Below are 19,552 nucleotides of genomic sequence, written 5' to 3' on the forward strand. Positions count from 1 at the left end.
TGTGCCTAATATAACGACTGTCCTATCACTGTAACTGTGACTATGTATAGGATGAAACTCACTGTGCCTAATATAACTGTATCATATTACTGTAACTGTGACTATGTACAGGATGAAACTCACTGTGCCTAATATAATGACTGTCCTATCACAGTAACTGTGGCTATGTATAGAATTAAACTCACTGTGCCTAATATACATGTATCGTATTACTGTAACTGTGACTATGTAGAGGATGAAACTCATTGTGCCTAATATAACAACTGCCCTATCGCTATAACTTTGACTATGCACTGGATGAACTCACTGTGCCTAATATAACGACTGCCCTATCAGTGTAACTGTGACTATGTACAGGATGAATCTCATTGTGCCTAATATAACGAATGTATCCTATCAGTGTAACTGTGACTATGTATAGGATGAAACTCACTATGAATGATATAACAAATATCCTTATTACGGTAACTGTGACTATGTATGGGATGAAAATTTCTGCCTAATATAAGGGCTGTCCTATCACTGTAACTGTAACCATGTATAGGATGAAACACACTGGGCCTAATATAACAACTATCCTGTCAGTGTAACTGTGACTATGTACAGGATGAAACTCACTGTGCCTAATATACCGATTATCCTATTACGGTAACTGTGACTATGTATTGGATGAAAATCACTGCCTAATATAACAACTGTCCTATCACTGTAACTGTAACCATGTATAGGATGAAACACACTGGGCCTAATATAACAACTATTCTGTCAGTGTAACTGTGAATATGTACAGGATAAAACTCACTGTGTCTAATATAAGGACTGTCCCATTAGTGTAACTGTGACTACGTATAGGATGAAACTCACTTTGCCTAATATAACGATTGTCCTATCACAGAAACTGTAACTATGTACATGATGAAACTTACTGTGCCTAATACAAGGACTATCCTATCACATTAACTGTGACTATGAACAGGATGAAACTCACTGTGTTAAATACGACTGTCCTATCACTGTAACTGTGAGTATGTATAGGATGAAACTCCCTGTGCCTAATATAACGACTGTCCTATCACTGTTACTGTGAGTACATATAGGATGAAACTCACTGTGCCTAATACAACGACTGTCCTATCACTGGAACTGTGACTACTTATAGGATGAAAATCACTGTGCCTAATATAATGAGTGTCCTATCACAATAACAGTCACTATATATAGGATGAAACTCACTGTGCCTAATATAACGACTGTCCTATCACTGTAACTCTGTCTATGTATAGGATGAAACCCACTCTGCCTAATATAAGGACAGTCCTATCACAGTAACTGTGACTATGTTTAGGATGAAACTCACTGTGCCAAATATATCGACTGTCCTATCACTGTAACTGTGACTATGTACAGGACGAAACTCACTGTAGCTAATATAATGATTATCCTATCAATCAGTGTAACTATGAATATGTATAGGATGAAACGCACTGTGCCAAACATAACGACTGACCTATCACAGTAACTGTAACTATGTACATGATGAAACTTACTGTGCCTAATATAAGGACTGTCCTATCACATTAACTGTAAATATGAACAGGATGAAACACACTGTGTTAAATATAACGACTGTCCTATCACTGTAACTGTGAGTATGTATAAGATGAAACTCCCTGTGCCAAATATAACGACTGTCCGATCACTGTTACTGTGAGTACATATAGGATAAAATTCACTGTGCCTAATATAACGACTGTCCTATCAATGGAACTGTGACTATTTATAGGATGAAAATCACTGTGCCTAATATAACAACTGTCCTATCACTGTAACTCTATGTATAGGATGAAACTCACTCTGCCTAATATATGGACTGTCCTATCACAGTAACTGTGACTATGTATAGGATGAATCTCACTGTGCCAAATATATCGACTGTCCTATCACTGTAACTGTGACTACGTACAGGATGAAACTCACTGTGCCTAAAATAACGACTGTCCTATCACAGTAACTGTGATTGTGTAGAAAATGAAACACACTGTGCCTAATATAACAACTGTCCTATCACTGTAACCGTGTCTATGTATAGAATGTAATTCACTGTGCCTAATATAAGGACTGTCCTATCACATTAACTGTGACTATGAACAGGATGAAATGCACTGTGTTAAATATAAAGACTGTCCTATCACAGTAACTGTGACTATGTATAGGATGAAACTCACTGTGCCTAATATAACAACTGTCCTAGCACTGTAACCATGTTTATGTATAGAATGAAACTCACTGTGCCTAATATAACAACTATCCTATGAGTGAAACTGTGACTATGTATAGGATGAAACTCACTGTGCCTAATATAATAACTGTCCTATCACTGCAAGTGTGACTATGTATAGGATGAAAGTCATTGTGCCTAATATAACGACTAGCCTATCAGTGTAACTGTGGCTATGTATAGGATGAAACTCACTGTGACTAATATAATGACTATCCTATCAGTGTATCTGTGACTATGTATAGCATGAAACTCACTTTGCCTAATATAACGGCTGTCCTATCAGTGTAGCTGTGACTATATATAGGATGAAACTCACTGTGCCTAATATAACTGTATCGTACTACTGTAAATGTGACTATGTACAGGATGAAACTCACTGTGACTAATATAACAACTATCCTATCAGTGTATCTGTGACTATGTATAGCATGAACTCACTGTGCCTAATATAATGACTGTCCTATCAGTGTAGCTGTGACTATATACAGGATGAAACTCACTGTTCCTAATATAACGACTGTGCTATCACTGTAACTGTGACTGTGTATAGGATGAAACTCACTGTAGCTAATATAATGACTGCCCTATCACTGTAACTGTCACTATGTATAGGATGAAACTCACTGTGCCTAATATAACTGTATCATATTACTCTAACTGTGACTATGTAGAGGATGAAACTCACTGTGCCTAATATAACGACTGTCCTATCACAGTAAGTGTAGCTATGTATAGAATGAAACTCACTGTGCATAATATAACTATGTCCTATTACTGTAACTTTGACTATCTACAGGCTGAAACTCACTGTGCCTAATATAACGACTATCCAATCAGTGTATATGTGACAATGTACAGGATGAATCTCACTGTGCCTAATATATCGACTGTCCTATCAGTGTAACTGTGACTGTGTACAGGATGAAACTCACTGTGCCTAATAAAATGACTGTACCCCTGTAACTATAACTAGGTATAGGATGAAACTCACTGTGCCTAATACAACAACTATCCTTTCACTGTAACTGTGACTATGTATACTATGACACTCACTGTGCCTAATATAACAGCTGTCCTATCAGTGTAGCTGTGACTATATACAGGAAGAAACTCACTGTACCTAATAAAATGACTGTCCTATCACTGTAGCTATGACTAGGTATAAGATGAAACTCACTATGCCTAATATAACGACTATCCTTTCAGTGTAACTGTGAATATGCATTGGATGAAACACACTGTGCCTAATATAACGCCTATCCTGTCATTGTAAGTGTGACTATGTATAGGAGGAAACTCACTGTAGCCAATATAATGACTGTCCTATCAAAGTAACGGTGACTATGTATACCATGAAACTCAATCTGCCCAATATAATGACTGTTCCTATAACAGTAACAGTGACTATGTACAGCAAGAAACTCACTGTGCCTGATATAACGACTGTCCTATCACTGTAACTGTGACTATGTATACAATGAAACTCACATTGCTTAATATAACGAGTATCCTATTATTGTGACTGTCACTATGTACAGGATGAAAATCACTGCCTAATATAACAACTCTCCTATCAGTGTAACTGCAACTATGTTTCTAACTCAGCACAGCTCCTTGTGGTGTCCTGCAGAGTGCCACAAGTAGCATAGAGACAAAAGAGAGACTTTAAACAGATTAAGTACTTTTTCTCTGCCATTCTACTTGCAACTGCATTTTCTCGCCGAAAAGCAAGTTTCTAGCTATTTTAAGATCTCAAAAAGCATTGTTTTAGTAATTTTCTGTTTTTGCACTTCCAAAAGTCGTTTTTGTGTTCTTTAACTGTTGTAGGCTACGCACCCAAGTGCGCTAGCCTGTTTAAAGCATTTACAGTGTTTCTTGTTAAGTTACTGTTGTTCTGTTAAAAAAAAAAAAAAAAAAAAAAAAAATCCTTGTTTCCCGCCTTTTCTGAACTAGAGTAGTCCAGATTTCAGTTTTTGCTGAATTATGGGCTGTGGTATAAGTTCCTGTGTTGCCCATATCCTTACTTGGATAGGAGGAAGCTTCTCTGTTCACCAGTGAGAGTGGGGAGCTTTGAGCAGCCTATCTGTCCCTGGAGGAGTGGTCTCAGCCCAGCAACTACTAGCTTATTGGCCATTTTGGGTGAATTCTTATCTCTTTCAAGCTCCCTGCCTTAAAACCCGCATTTGCGCGGTTTTGCGCTTGTTTCTAACTCAGCACACCATCGTGGTGTCCTGCAGAGTGCTACAAGTAATGGAGAGACAAAAGAGAGACTTTAAACAGATTAAGTATTTTTTCTCTGCCTTTCTACTTGCGACTGCATTTTCTCACCGAAAAGTGAGTTTCTAGCTAATTTAAGATCTCAAAAAGCATTGTTTTAGTAATTTTTCTGTTTTTGTACTTCCAAAAGTTGTTTTTGTGTTGTTTAACTGTTGTAGGCAACACACTCAAGTGCGCTAGCCTGTTTAAAGCATTTACAGTGTTTCTTGTTAAGTTACTGTTGTTCTGTTAAAAAAAAAAAAAAAAACCTTCTTTCCTGCCTTTTCTGAACTAGAGTAGTCCAGATTTCAAGTTTTGCTGAATTTTGGGCTGTGGTATAAGTTCCTGTGTTGCCCATATCCTTACTTGGATAGGAGGAAGCTTCTCTGTTCACCAGTGAGAGTGGGGAGCTTTGAGCAGCCTATCTGTCCCTGGAGGAGTGGTCTCAGTCCAGCAACTAGTAGCTTGTTGGCCGTTTTGGGCTAATTCCTATCTCTTTCAAGCTCCATGCCTTAAAACCCGCATTTGCATGGTTCTGCACTTGTTTCTAACTCAGCACAGCTCCTCGGGTGTCTTGCAGAGTGCTACAAGTAGCAGAGAGACTTTAAACAGATTAAGTATTTTTTCTCTGCCTTTCTACTTGCAACTGCATTTTCTTGCTGAAAAGTGAGTTTCTAGCTAATTTAAGAAATCAATAGGCATTGTTTTAGTAATTTTTCTGTTTTTGTGTTGTTTAACTGTTGTAGGCTACACACTCAAGTTTGCTAGCCTGTTTAAAGCATTTACAGTGTTTCTTATTAAGTTACTGTTGTTCTGTTTAAAAAAAAAAAAAAAAAAAAAAAAAAATCATTGTTTCCCACCTTTTCTGAACTAGAGTAGTCCAGATTTCAGGTTTTGCTGACTTATGGGCTGTGGTATAAGTTCCTGTGTTGCCCATATCCTTACTTGGATAGGAGGAAGCTTCTCTGTTCACCAGTGAGAGTGAGGAGCTTTGAGCAACCTATCTGTCCTTGGAGGAGTGCTCTCAGCCCAGCAACTAGTAGCTTATTGGCACTTTTGGGCTAATTCCTATATCTTTCAAGCTCCCTGCCTTAAAACCCGCATTTGTGTGGTTCTGCACTTGTTTCTAACTCAACAGAGCTCCTCGGGTGTCCTGCAGAATGCTACAAGTAGCAGAGAGACAAAATAGAGACTTTAAACAGATTAAGTATTTTTTCTCTGCCTTTCTACTTGCGACTGCATTTTGTCACCGAAAAGCAAATTTCTAGCTAATTTAAGTTCTCAGAAAGCATTGTTTTAGTAATTTTTCTGTTTCTGCACTTCCAAAAGTTGTTTTTGTGTTGTTTAACTGTTGTAGGCTACACATTCAAGTGTGCTAGCCTATTTAAAGCATTTATGGTGTTTCTTGTTAAGTTATTGTTGTTCTGTTAAAAAAAACAAACAAAAAAATCCTTGTTTCCCACCTTTTCTGAACTAGAGTAGTCTAGATTTCAGGTTTTGCTGAATTTTGGGCTGTGGCATAAGTTCCTGTGTTGCCCATATCCTTACTTGGATAGGAGGAAGCTTCTCTGTTCACCAGTGAGAGTGGGGAGCTTTGAGCAGCCTATCTGTCCCTGGAGGAGTGGTCTCAGCCCAGCAACTAGTAGCTTATTTCCCGTTTTGGGTTAATTCCTGTCTCTTTCAAGCTCTCTGCCTCAAAACCCGCATTTGCACAGTTTTGCACTTGTTTATAACTCAGCACAGCTCCTCGTGGTGTCCTGCAGAGTGCTACAAGTAGCAGAAAGACAAAAGAGAGACTTTAAACAGATTAAGTATTTTTTCTCTGCCTTTCTACTTGTGACTGCATTTCTCACCAAAAAGTGAGTTTCTAGCTAATTTAAGATCTTAAAAAGCCTTGTTTTAATAATTTTTCTGTTTTTGCACTTCCAAAAGTTGTTTTTGTGTTGATTAACTGTTGTGGGCTACACACTCAAGTGCACTAGCCTGTTTAAAGCATTTACAGTGTTTCTTGTTAAGTTACTGTTGTTCTGTTAAAAAAAACAAAACAAAAAAAATCCTTGTTTCCCGCCTTTTCTGAACTAGAGTAGTCCAGATTTCAGGTTTTGCTGAATTCTGGGCTGTGGTATAAGTTCCTATGTTGCCCATATCCTTACTTGGATGGGAGGAAGCTTCTCTGTTCACCAGTGAGAGTGGGGAGCTTTGAGCAGCCTATCTGTCCCTGGAGGAGTGGTCTCAGCCCAGCAACTAGTAGCTTATTGGCCGTTTTGGGCTAATTCCTATCTCTTTCAAGCTCCCTGCCTTAAAACCCGCATTTGCGTGGTTTTACATTATTTTACACATCGCGCAACATCGCACAGCTCTGTTTAAGCAGTTTTAAACTATTCCCGGCTCCACAAAGTCTGCTCTTCAATTTTTCCCTTAGAACTAGTCAAGCTGTCTAAACAAGCACTGAGCCTTCATTCTACAGCCCAGTACTTGCTCAAATTTCTCAGTAAGCACTAACAAACTTTAGCACTAAACCCCCTTATACTATCCAGAAGTACAAGGCTCACTATTCGTCCATTCCAGACAATCAATAAATCAGTTCTTTAAACCATCAAGGCATGTCCAAAGCGCAGTTTCAGGTATACTCTCCAGTCCAGCTGGTGAATCTGGGAATCTTGAGGCTATTTTACAATTGCCTTATGTACACAGACAACCCTCTCCTCCTTCCAACAAACTCAAATATATGTGAGAGATGCAACTGTACAGCCAAATGGGAGGCCAGGTTCTCTCAACCCAAGACTGGCACAGTCAGTCAGGAGGAGAAGGAAATCATTCGCACCACACAATTAGTCTCACAAAGACCAATCGCACCAGCAAACAAGACACAAACTCACAAAAACATACTCGGAGGCTCTAAATAAAAATCTGCCAAAGCAACAGAGACCACCAAAGCAGACATCCAAGCAACCGCTACCCCACAACAACTTTCACGTATCACATACTTCACAAAGTCAGTGTGCTATGCAGTCGCAGCCTCTAAGACTAAATAACACACCTAATACACTAGTAATTGGAGACTCTATTGTCAGGCACACTGACGTCCCACTCACCAGTCTGAACAAGGAGACGGTCACTGTAAGCTGCCTGTCGGGTGCCAGGATCCGCTACATAACACAAGCACTCAGGTCACTCCACAGCAGGTACAAATATGACTGTCATTGTCCATGTTGGTGTGAATGACTTGAGACGTACCTCCCTGGACTACATGAAAAGAGACATAGAGGAGCTCTCTGATTATGTAGCCCAGGCCGGTATGACCCTGACCCTGAGTAGCATCTTACCCTCACCAAGAATGATGCCACAGTATAAAGACAAAATGATCAATTTTAACAATTGGCTAAGCCATTGGTGTCATTCAAAAGGGATTCAGTGTCTGTCAGCCTGGGATGGCATGCTCGACAAACCATGTTGCTTCACCAGGGACGGCTTGCACCTGTCACCCTTAGGCTTTCAAACATTAGCTAAGGCTTTTGCCACCCCCATAGTGCCTTTTTTAGGCAAATTCAGAAGACAAACCCACCTCCATAGACAATACCAGAAACAAAAAACTAAGGGTAATGCTACTCAATGCCAGAAGTCTAAACCTCAAGATGCACACACTCGAGGCACTCCTCAGTATGGAGAAAATAAATTGATATATGTGCAGTAACATAAACCTGGTTCAAGGCTCCAGAGAGCACCCAAGCACTACCAGGATTCAACTCGTATCATTCTTTTCGGCCCCAGAACTCGGACCGAAATACTAAAGGCAGGGGAGTATCCATTTTCATCAAGGATACCTACACCTCCAGGTTAGTGGCACTGCACGAGGCAGTGGAAACCATCCATGTGCAACTAACAGTATATAAAACTGCTTTTCAGTTTGTAGCCTGCTACAGATCACCCACCTTGTCTCAGGACCCCCACTCGGCATTCCTGAGAACACTGGAGAATATGAAGGTCTCACCAAACACCATGATATTGGGGGATTTCATCTACCCAAACATTGACTGGGAAAACTACTTAAGTCCCAAATCTTTTGCCCAATGGTTCCTGGAGTTTATAAACTCAAATGCCATGGAACAACTGCTCACCACTCCCACAAGAGGGGACAAGATATTGGAACTGGTCATCACCAACATGGGGGCTCAGTGTTCCACACCAGAGGTAAATCCCTCATTGGTAAGATCAGACCATAAACTAATCACAATGGACATACACATCCCCCACCCCCAGCCAAGGAAACCACTGTGAAAAATTTCTCAAAAGAAAACTTCACACTTCTCAAGACCGAGGTGGAAAGTTTCAAAGCCCTCGGGCTACTGAAAAATGCTACCTAAACTGCAGAATCCTTTACAAATGCACTCTATGAGCACCTACAGGAATACATGGATCATGCCATCCCAAGTAAAACCAAGACTCACTCCTCCAAAAACAGAAGACCAGTCTGGTGGACCCCGGCCATAAATAAGCTATAAAACAGAAGGAGGAAACTATTACATGATAAGGCAAAATCCCAAAAAGGGAAGGCATCTCTGATCAGCACTAGCAGGAAACTTCGATCCCTCATAAAATCATCAAAGGCTAGCTTTGAAAGAAGAATCGCCAAAGACTCTAAAGATAATCACAAGGCGTTCTTTAGCTACGTCAAGAATATGGGTGGCAACTCTCAGATCTGCTCTGAGCTGGTGCAAAATGACACAAAATACACTGAACCCATTGACATTGCCAACATCCTGGCGGACAGGTTCAGTGCAATCTTTACCCCCCTTCCCCCCCAAAAGGGCCAGTGTCTATCCCAGAAGAATGCAGTCCCCAGACGTCACATACACACAGGTGAAAGCAGCCCTCTCCAAAGTAAAAAACACAGCATCAATGGGACCGGATGGTATCCTCGGCTGTGTATTACACGAGCTCCAAAATGAACTAAACCCTAACATAAACTCACTGTTTCAACTCAGCCTTACCACAGGTTATGTACCCAAAGAATGGTGTACAGCAACAGTGATCCCGCTCCACAAAGGTGGTGCCACAACGGATCCCAGGAACTATCGTCCTATAAGCCTGACTAGCCTGGTCTGCAAGGCTATAGAGCACATCATCATGGATCTCATAAACAAAGCCATTGGGAACCTTCAAACACTGGACCCTACCCAATTTGGCTTTGTTAAAGGAAGATCTTGCCTCTTAAACCTAGTTGACTTCTTCAAAATAGTTACCAAAGCCATAGATGAGGGAAGGGTAGTCCACACAGCCTACCTGGACCTTGCAAAGGCCTTCAACACAACAACCCACTCTGGCATCATAAATAAGTTGACCAGCTTAAATATTAACCCATATGTCACAAGATGGGTTGCAAACTGGCACAGAGATAGAAATCATATGGTCAGAGTCGTGGGTGCCATGTCCGACTCTAAACCGGTTACAAGTGGCATCCCACAGGGCTCAGTCCTGGGACCCCTCTTATTCGGTATATACTTTTCTAAGGTAAAGGCAAACACGGGAGGACTGTGGCTTACCAAGTTCGCAGATGATTGCAAACTGGGAGCCATAATCGACTCTCTAGCTGACACAAGCATCCTCCAGAAGGGCCTTATGGAGACGGATACCTGGTGTCAGAACCATGGCCTCAAGCTAAATGCCAAAATGTGCATAGTCATCCCCTTTGGGGAAAAACAAAGTGCCCACAAACTACCACACAGGAGGTAATCCACTAAGTACGGAAGAAGTAATTAGGGATCTGGAGACCCAAGTAGATAGTAACCTCTCTTTTGACAATCACATTGCCAATGTGGTTAGAAAAACATTCTATATAGCTCACCTAATCACAAAAGGGTTAACATCTAGATCAAGAGAGGTCATTGTGCCCCTCTACTCATCGCTCATCAGGCCCATAATTGAGTACAATGCTCCATTTAGGATGTACCTTACCCGACACCTGCAGCAGCTGGAGAGACCTCAAAAATACCACACCAAGAGGATCGTGGGCCTCAAACAGATGCCCTATGCAACTCGCCTAAAGAAACTCCAGCTCTACTCAGTTGCTTATCGCCTACTCACAGGCGATCTCTGCCTGACGTACAAGGCCATGTCTAACCAAGAATTGTTGGACATGCTCCACCTCAAAAAAAAAACAAATCCATTAGAGCTACATGCTCCAGGGATTTAAACCTTAGCACAACAATAAATAGGACATGCTGGAGGGATAGATTCATATCCCAAAGGCTTCCCTCACTCTGGAATAGAATCCCAGTCCATGTTAGGCAGAGCCCCTCACTAACCCTCTTCAAGAGAAATCTTGATGAGTGGATGGGAAATCGTAAATTTACTCCTGGGATCACTTCTATGGCCCTGCTGGACACAGGCTCAGGAATCTAGTCTAAAAGGGAGGCGAAAGCCAACACATTCTGGCTAGGCTTATAAATGCCCTAGGGCAGATAGCCTAGTACCTACATATGAACCTATGTATAGGATGAAACACACTGGGCATAATATAACAACTATTCTATCAGTGTAAGTGTGACTATGTACAGGATGAAAATCACTGTGCCTAATATAAGGACAGTCTTATCACATTAACTGTGACTATGAACAGGATGAAACTCACTGTGTCAAATATAACGACTGTCCTATCACTGTAACTGTGAGTATGTATACGATGAAACTCCCTGTGCCTAATATAAGGACTGTCCTATCACATTAACTGTAACTATGAACAGGAGGAAATTCACTGTGCCTAATATAACGACTGTCCTATCACTGGTATAACGACTGTCCTATCACTGGAACTGTGACTATATATAGGATGAAAATCACTGTGCCTAATACAACGACTATGCTATTACTGTAACTGTGACTATGTATATGATGAAATTCACGCTGCCTAATATAATGAGTGTTCTGTCACATTAACAGTCACTATATATAGGATGAAACTCACTGTGCCCAATATAACGACTGCCTATCAGTGTAACTGTGACTATGTAGAGGATGAAACTCACTGTGCCTAATATAAAGACTGTCCTAGCACAGCAACTGTGACTATATATAGGAAGAAACTCACTGTGCCTATTATAACAACTTTCCTACCACTGTAACTCTATGTATAGGATGAAACTCACTGTGCCTAATATAATGACTATCCTATCACATTAACTGTGACTATGTATAGGATGAAACTTACTGTGCCAAATATATCGACTGTCCTGTCACTGTAACTGTGACTATGTATAGGATGAAACTCATTGTGCTTAATATAACGACTGCCTATCAGTGTAACTGTGACTATGTGGAGGATGAAACTCACTGTGCATAATATAACGACTGTCCTATTACAGTAACTGTGACTATATATAGGATGAAACTCACTGTGCCTATTATAACAACTGTCCCATCACTGTAACTGTGCCAATGTATAGGATGAAACTCACTGTGCCTCATATAATGACTGTACTGCCACTGTAGCTGTAACTACGTATAGGATGAAACTCACTGTGCCTAATATAAAGACTAGCCTATCAGTGTAACTGTGGCTATGTATAGGATGAAACTCACAGTGCCTAATATAACAACTATCCAATCAGTGTATCTGTGACTATGTATAGCATGAAACTCACTGTGCTTAATATAACGGCTGTCTTATCAGTGCAGCTGTGACTATATAGAGGATGAAACTCACTGTGCCTAATATAACGCCTGTCCTATCACAGTAACTGTGGCTATGTATAGAATGAAACTCACCGTGTCTAATATAACGACTGTCCTATCAGTGTAGCTGTGACTATATACAGGATGAAACACACTGTGCCTAATATAACGAATGTCCTATCACTGTAACTGTGACTATGTATAGGATGAAACTCACTGTAGCTAATATAATGACTGGCCTGTCACTGTACCTGTCACTATGTATAGGATGAAACTCACTGTGCCTAAACTAACTGTATCGTATTACTGTAACTGTGACTATGTACAGGATGAAACTCACTGTGCCTAATATAACGACTGTCCTATACCAGAAACTGTGGCTATGTATAGAATGAAACTCACTGTGCCTAATATAACTGTATCTTATTACTGAAACTGTGACTATCTACAGGCTGAAACTCGCTGTGCCTAATATAACGACTATCCAGTCAGTGTACATGCAACTATGTACAGGATGTAACTCACTGTGCCTAATATAATGGCTGTCCTATCGGTGTAGCTGTGACTATGTAGAAGATGAAACTCACTGTGCCTAATATAATGACTATCCTATCACTGTAACTGTGACTATGTAGAGCATGAAACTCACTGTGCCTAATATAATGACTGTCCTATCACTGTAACAGTGACTATATACAGGATTAAACTCACTGTGCCTAATATAACGACTTTCCTATACTGTAACAGTGACTTTGTACAGGATGAACCTCACTGTGCCTAATATAACGACTGTATCCTATCACAGTAAAAGTGACTATGTACAGGATGAAACTCACTTTGCCTTATACAACGACTGTTCTATCACAGTATCTGTGACCATGTTCAGGATGAAACTCACTGACCCTAAAATAAGGACTGTCCTATCACATTAACTGTGACTATGCACAGGATGAAATTCACTGTGCCTGATATAATGACTATCCTATCAGTGTAAATGTTACTATGTATAGGATGAAACTCACTGTGCCTAATGTAACATCTGTCCCATCACAGTAACAGTGACTATGTATAGGATGAAACTCACATTGCGTAATATAACTGTCCTATCACAGTAACAGTGACTATGTACAAAATGAGACTCACTGTGCCTAATATAACGACTGTCCTATCACTGTAACTATGACTATGTATAGGATGAAACCCACTGTGCCTAATATAACGACTATCCTATTATTGTAACTGTAACTATGTATATGATGAAACTCACTGGGCCTAATATAACAACTGTCCTATCACCGTAACTGCGTCTATGTATAGGATGAAACTCACTCTGCCTAATATAACGACTGTCCTAGCCCTGTAACTGTGTCTATGTATAGAATGAAACTCACTCTGTGAAATATAATGACTGTCCTATCACAGTAATTGTGACTATGTATAGGATGAAACTAACTGTGCCTAATATAATGACTGTCCTATCACTGTAACTTTGACTATGTACAGGATGAAACTCACTGTGCCTAATATGACTGTCCTATCAGCGTAACTGTGACTATGCATAGGATGAAACTCACTGTGACTAATATAACGACTGTCCTATCACAGTAACTGTGACTATGTATAGGATGAAACTCACTGTGCCTAATATAACAACTGTGCTATCACCGTAACAGTGACTATGTACAGGATAAAACTCACTGTGCCTCATATAACAACTAGCCTATCAGTGTAACTGTGGCTATGTATAAGATGAAACTCACTGTGCCTATCACCATAACAGTGACTATGTACAGGATGAAACTCACTGTGCCTAATATAACGACTAGCCTATCAGTGTAGCTGTCACTATGTATAGGATGAAACACACTGTGCCTAATATAATGACTATGCTTTCAGTGTATCTGTGACTATCTATAGCATGAAACTCACTGTGCGTAATATAACAGCTGTCCTATCAGTGTAGCTGTGACTACATACAGGATGAAACTCTTTGTGCCTAATATAACTGTATTGTATTACTGTAACTCTGACTATGTACAGGATGAAACTCACTGTGCTTAATATAACGCCTGTCCTATCACAGTAACTGTGGATATCTATAGTATGAATCTCACTGTGCCTAATATAACGACTGTCCCATCAGTGTAGCTGTAACTATATACAGTATGAAACTCACTGTGTCTAATATAATGACCGTCCTATCACTGTAGCTGTGACTATGTATAGGATGAAACTCACTTTGCCTAATATAACATCTGTCCTATCAAAGTAATAGTGACTGACTATGTACAGAATGAAACTCACTGCGCCTAATATAATGACTATCCTATCAGTGTAACTGTGACTATGTATAAGATAAAATTCACTGTGCCTAATATAACAACTGTCCTATCACAGTAACTGTGACTATGTACAGGATGAAACTCAATGTGCCTAGTATAAGGACTGTCCTATCACATTAACTGTGACTATGTATAGGATGAAACTCACTGTGCCTAATATGACTGTCCTATCACTGTGACTGAATATGTATAGGATGAAATTCACTGTGCCTAATATAATGACTGTCCTATCCCTGTAACTGTGAATATATATAGGATGAAACTCACTGTGCCTAATATAGCGACTGTCCTATCACTGGAACTGTGACTTTGTATAGGATGAAACTCACTGTGCCTAATATAATGACTATCTTAGTGTAACTGTGACTATGTATAGCATGAAACTCACTGTGCTTAATATAACGGCTGTCCTATCAGTGTAGCTGTGACTATATACAGGATGAAACTTACTGTACCTAATATCACAACTATCCTATCACTGTAACTGTGACTATGTACAGGATGAAACTCACTGTAGCTAATATAATTACTATCCTGTCAAAGTAACTGTGACAATGTATAGCATGACGCTAACCGTACGTAATATAACAACTATCCTATCAGTGTAACAGTGACTATGTATAGGATGAAACTCACTGTAGCTAATATAATGACTGTCCTATCAGTGTAACTATGAATATGTACAAGATGAAACTCAATGCAGCTAATATAATGTCTGTCCTATCAGTGTAATTTACATTATGTATAGAATGAAACTCACTGTGCCTAATATAATGACTGTTCTATCACTATAATTGTGACTACACACAGTATGAAACTCATTGTGCCTAATATAACGACTTTCATATCACTGTAATTGTGACTATGTACAGGATGAAACTCACTGTGCCTAAAATAATGACTATCCTATCATTTTAACTGTGACTATGTATAGGATGAAACTCATTGTGCCTAATATGAGGACTATCCTATCTGTGTAACTGTGACTATGTAGAGGATGAAACTCAGTGTGCCTAATATAACGACTATCCGATCAGTGTAACTGTGACTAGGTAAAGGAAGAAACTCACTGTGCCTAATATAACAACTATCCTATCATTGTAACTGTGACTATGTACAGGATGAAACTCATTGTGCCTAGTATAACAAATGTGCTATCACACTAACAGTGACTAAGTATAGAATGAAACTCAACGTGCCTAATATAACAACTGTCCTATCACAGTAACTGTGACCATGTATAAGATGAAGCTAACTGTGCCTAATATAACGACTGTCCTATCACCGTAACTGTGACTATGGATAGGATAAAACTCATTGAGCCTGTCCTATCAGTGTAGCTTTGACTATATACAGGATGAAACTCACTGCACCTAAAATAACGACTATTCTATCACAGTAACTGTGACTATCTGCAGGATGAAACTCACTGTAGCTAATATAATGACTATCCTATCAAAGAAACTGTGATTATGTATAGGATGAAGCTCACTGTGCCTAATATAATGACTAACCAATTACTGTAACTGGGACTATGTATAGGATGAAATTCACTGTGCCTAATATAATGACTGTCCTATCACAGTAACAGTGACTATGTATAGGATGAAATTCACTGTGCCTAATATAACGACTATCCTTTTACAGTAACTGTGTCCATGTATATGACGAAACTCACAGTGCCTAATAATGACTATCCTATCAGTGTAACTGTGACTAAGTATAAGATAGAATTCATTGTGCCTAATATAACGACTATCATATCAGTGCAACTGTGACTATGTATAGGATAAAGCACACTGTGCCTAATATAACGACTACCCTATCACATTAACTGTGACTATGTACAGGATGAAAATCACTGTGCCTAATATAGCGACTGTCCTATCACTGTAACTGTATGTATAGGATGAAACTCCCTGTGCCTAATATAACGACTGTCCTATCACTGTAACTGTGAATATATATAAGATGAAACTCACTATGCCTAATATAACGACTGTCCAATCACTGGAACTGTGACTATTTATAGGATGGAGCTCACTGTGCCTAATATAATGACTGTCTTGTCACTGCAACTGTGACTTTGCACAGGATGAAACTCATTGTGCCTAATATAATGACTGTATCCTATCAGTGTAACTGTGACTATGTACAGGATGAAACTCACTCTGCCTAATATAATGACTGTCCTATTATTGTAACTGTGACTATGTACAGGATGAAACTCACTGTGCCTAATATAACGACTATCCTATCACAGTAGCGGTGACTATGTACAGGATAAAACTCACCATGCCTAATATAATGACTGTCCTATCACTGTAACTGTGTCTATCTATAGGATGAACTCACTGTGCCTAATATAACAACTGTCCTATTACAGTAACTGTGACTATGTATAAGTTGAAACGCGCTGTGCATAATTTTACGACTGTCCTATCATATTAACTGTGACTATGTACAGGATGAAACTCACTGTGCCTAATATAACGAATGTCCTATCACTGCAACTGTGTCCATGTACAGGATAAAGCTCAGCGTGCCTAATATGACTGTCCTATCACTGTAACTGTGTCTATCTATAGGATGAAACTCACTGTGCCTAATATAACGACTGTCCTATCACAATAACTGTGGTTATGTATAAAAGAAAACTCACTGTGCCTAATATAACGACTATCTTTTCAGCATAACTGTGACTGTGCACCAGATGAAACTAACTGTGCCTAATATACCGACTATCTTATCACTGTACCTGTGACAATGCTTAGGAAGAAACTCACTGTGCATAATATAATGACTGTCCTATCACTGTAACTGTGACTAGGTATATGATGAAACTCACTGTGCCTAATATAACAACTATCCTATCACTGTAACTGTGACTATGTATAACATGAAACTCACTGTGCCTAATATAACAGCTGTCCTATCAGTGTAGCTGTGACTATATACAGGATGAAACTCGCTGTACCTAATATAGCGACTGTCCTATCACAGTTACAGTGGCTATATACAGGATGAAACTCACTATACCTAATATAACGACTGTCCTATTACATTAAGTGTGACTGTGTATAGGATGAAACTCACTGTGCCTAATATAACAACTGTCCTATCATTGTAATTGTGACTATGTATAGGATGAAACTCACTGTGCCTAACATAAGGTCTGTCCTATCACAGTAACGGTGACTATGTATAGGATGAGACTCACTGTGCTAATATAACGACTATCCTATCACAGTAACTGTGACTATGTATAGGATAAAACTCACCATGCCTAATATAATGACTGTCCTATCACTGTAACTGTCTATCTATAGGATGAAACTCACTGTGCCTAATATAATGACTGTCCTATCACAGTAACTGTAACTATGTATAAGTTGAAACGCACTGTGCATAATATTATGACTGTCCTATCATATTAACTGTGACTATGTACAGGATGAAACTCACTGTGCCTAATATAACAAATGTCTTATCACTGCAACTGTGTCCCTGTATAGGATAAAGCTCACCGTGCCTAATATAATGACTGTCCTATCACTGTAACTGTGTCTATCTATAGGATGAAACTCACTGTACCTAATATAACGACTGTTCTATCACAGTTACTGTGGCTATGTACAGGATGAAACTCACTATGCCTAATATAACAACTGTCCTATCACATTAAGTGTGATTATGTATAGGATGAAACTCACTGTGCCTATTATAACGACTGTCCTATCACAGTAACTGTGGCTATGTATAGAAGGAAACTCACTGCGCCTTATATAATCTCCAGAGCCGTGGATGAGGGTAAGGCAGTCCACACAGCCTATCTGGACCTCGCCAAGGCCTTTGACACCATCCCCCAATCTGGAATCATAGATAAACTTACTAAGCTGGGCATTAATCCCTACATCACTTGATGGGTTGCCAACTGGCTTACTGACAGAACCCACACTGTAAAAGTAGCTGACTCCAAATCCAGCTCCAGGGAAGTGACAAGTGGAGTATTTCAGGGTTCAGTCCTGGAACCTCTCTTGTTTGGCATCTACTTCTCTGAAGTACAGGCCAACACTAAGGAACACTGGCTAACAAAGTTTGCAGATGACTGCAAACTGGGAGCCATTATTGAATCCCCAAATGATGTGGATACTCTACAAAAGGGCCTTACAGAAACAGATGCTTGGTGCCAGAGCCATGGGCTCAAGGTCAATGCCAAGAAAAAAGAAGTTATGTACTCACCATAACATTCCATGTGAGTTGTTCCATCACGCCTTCATTCATCACTGATGGGTTCGGAGCCGATCCGCGGCTCCGACACAGCCAACTAGCAAGCTCAAAGTTCTCCAGTAGCTTGAGACCCCACCCCTTATCCCAAAATGCACTGCTGGAATTACCTCAGATCTTGTTTGCTGCGTACCATATAGAAGTACAGTAATTATTCTGCCTAGGAATGAATACATATTGAAAAACCAGGATGAAGAAAGCCTCCAGGTCAACTGCCAGCCAGGAGGGGGAAGGAGGGACGGACGTGAGAATGAAGGCGAGATGGAACAACTCACATGGAACGTTATGGTGAGTACATAACTTCTTTATGTGAAGTTGTTCAATCTCGCCGTTCATTCATAACTGATGGGTAGCGTCCCTAGCACCCTGATCTTGGGTGGCTCACGGAAGACCACTCTTCAGAACCGTAGAACCAAATGAAGCCCTGTTCCTGGAGGCCTTATCCACTTTATAATGAGTTATAAAAGTGTGAGGTTTAGACCATGTGGCTGCTACACATATGTTTTCCAAAGGTAATTTGGCTTGAAAGGCTGAAGAGGTAGAAACTGCTCTGGTTGAATGAGCCTTTACCTTACTAGACAAGGGCATATTATGACAAGCATATATGTAGGTGATACAATCTGACAGCCACTTAGGGTTGTTTTAGCAACTGGTTTACCTTTCCTGGCCTCAGAAAAAGACACAAAGAGCTGATCTGATTTCCTAATGTCTTTTG

The sequence above is a fragment of the Protopterus annectens genome, chromosome 16.part0, assembly GCF_019279795.1.
Source record: "Protopterus annectens isolate FY-2018-M chromosome 16.part0, PAN1.0, whole genome shotgun sequence".
NCBI classification, from domain to species: Eukaryota; Metazoa; Chordata; order Ceratodontiformes; family Protopteridae; genus Protopterus; species Protopterus annectens.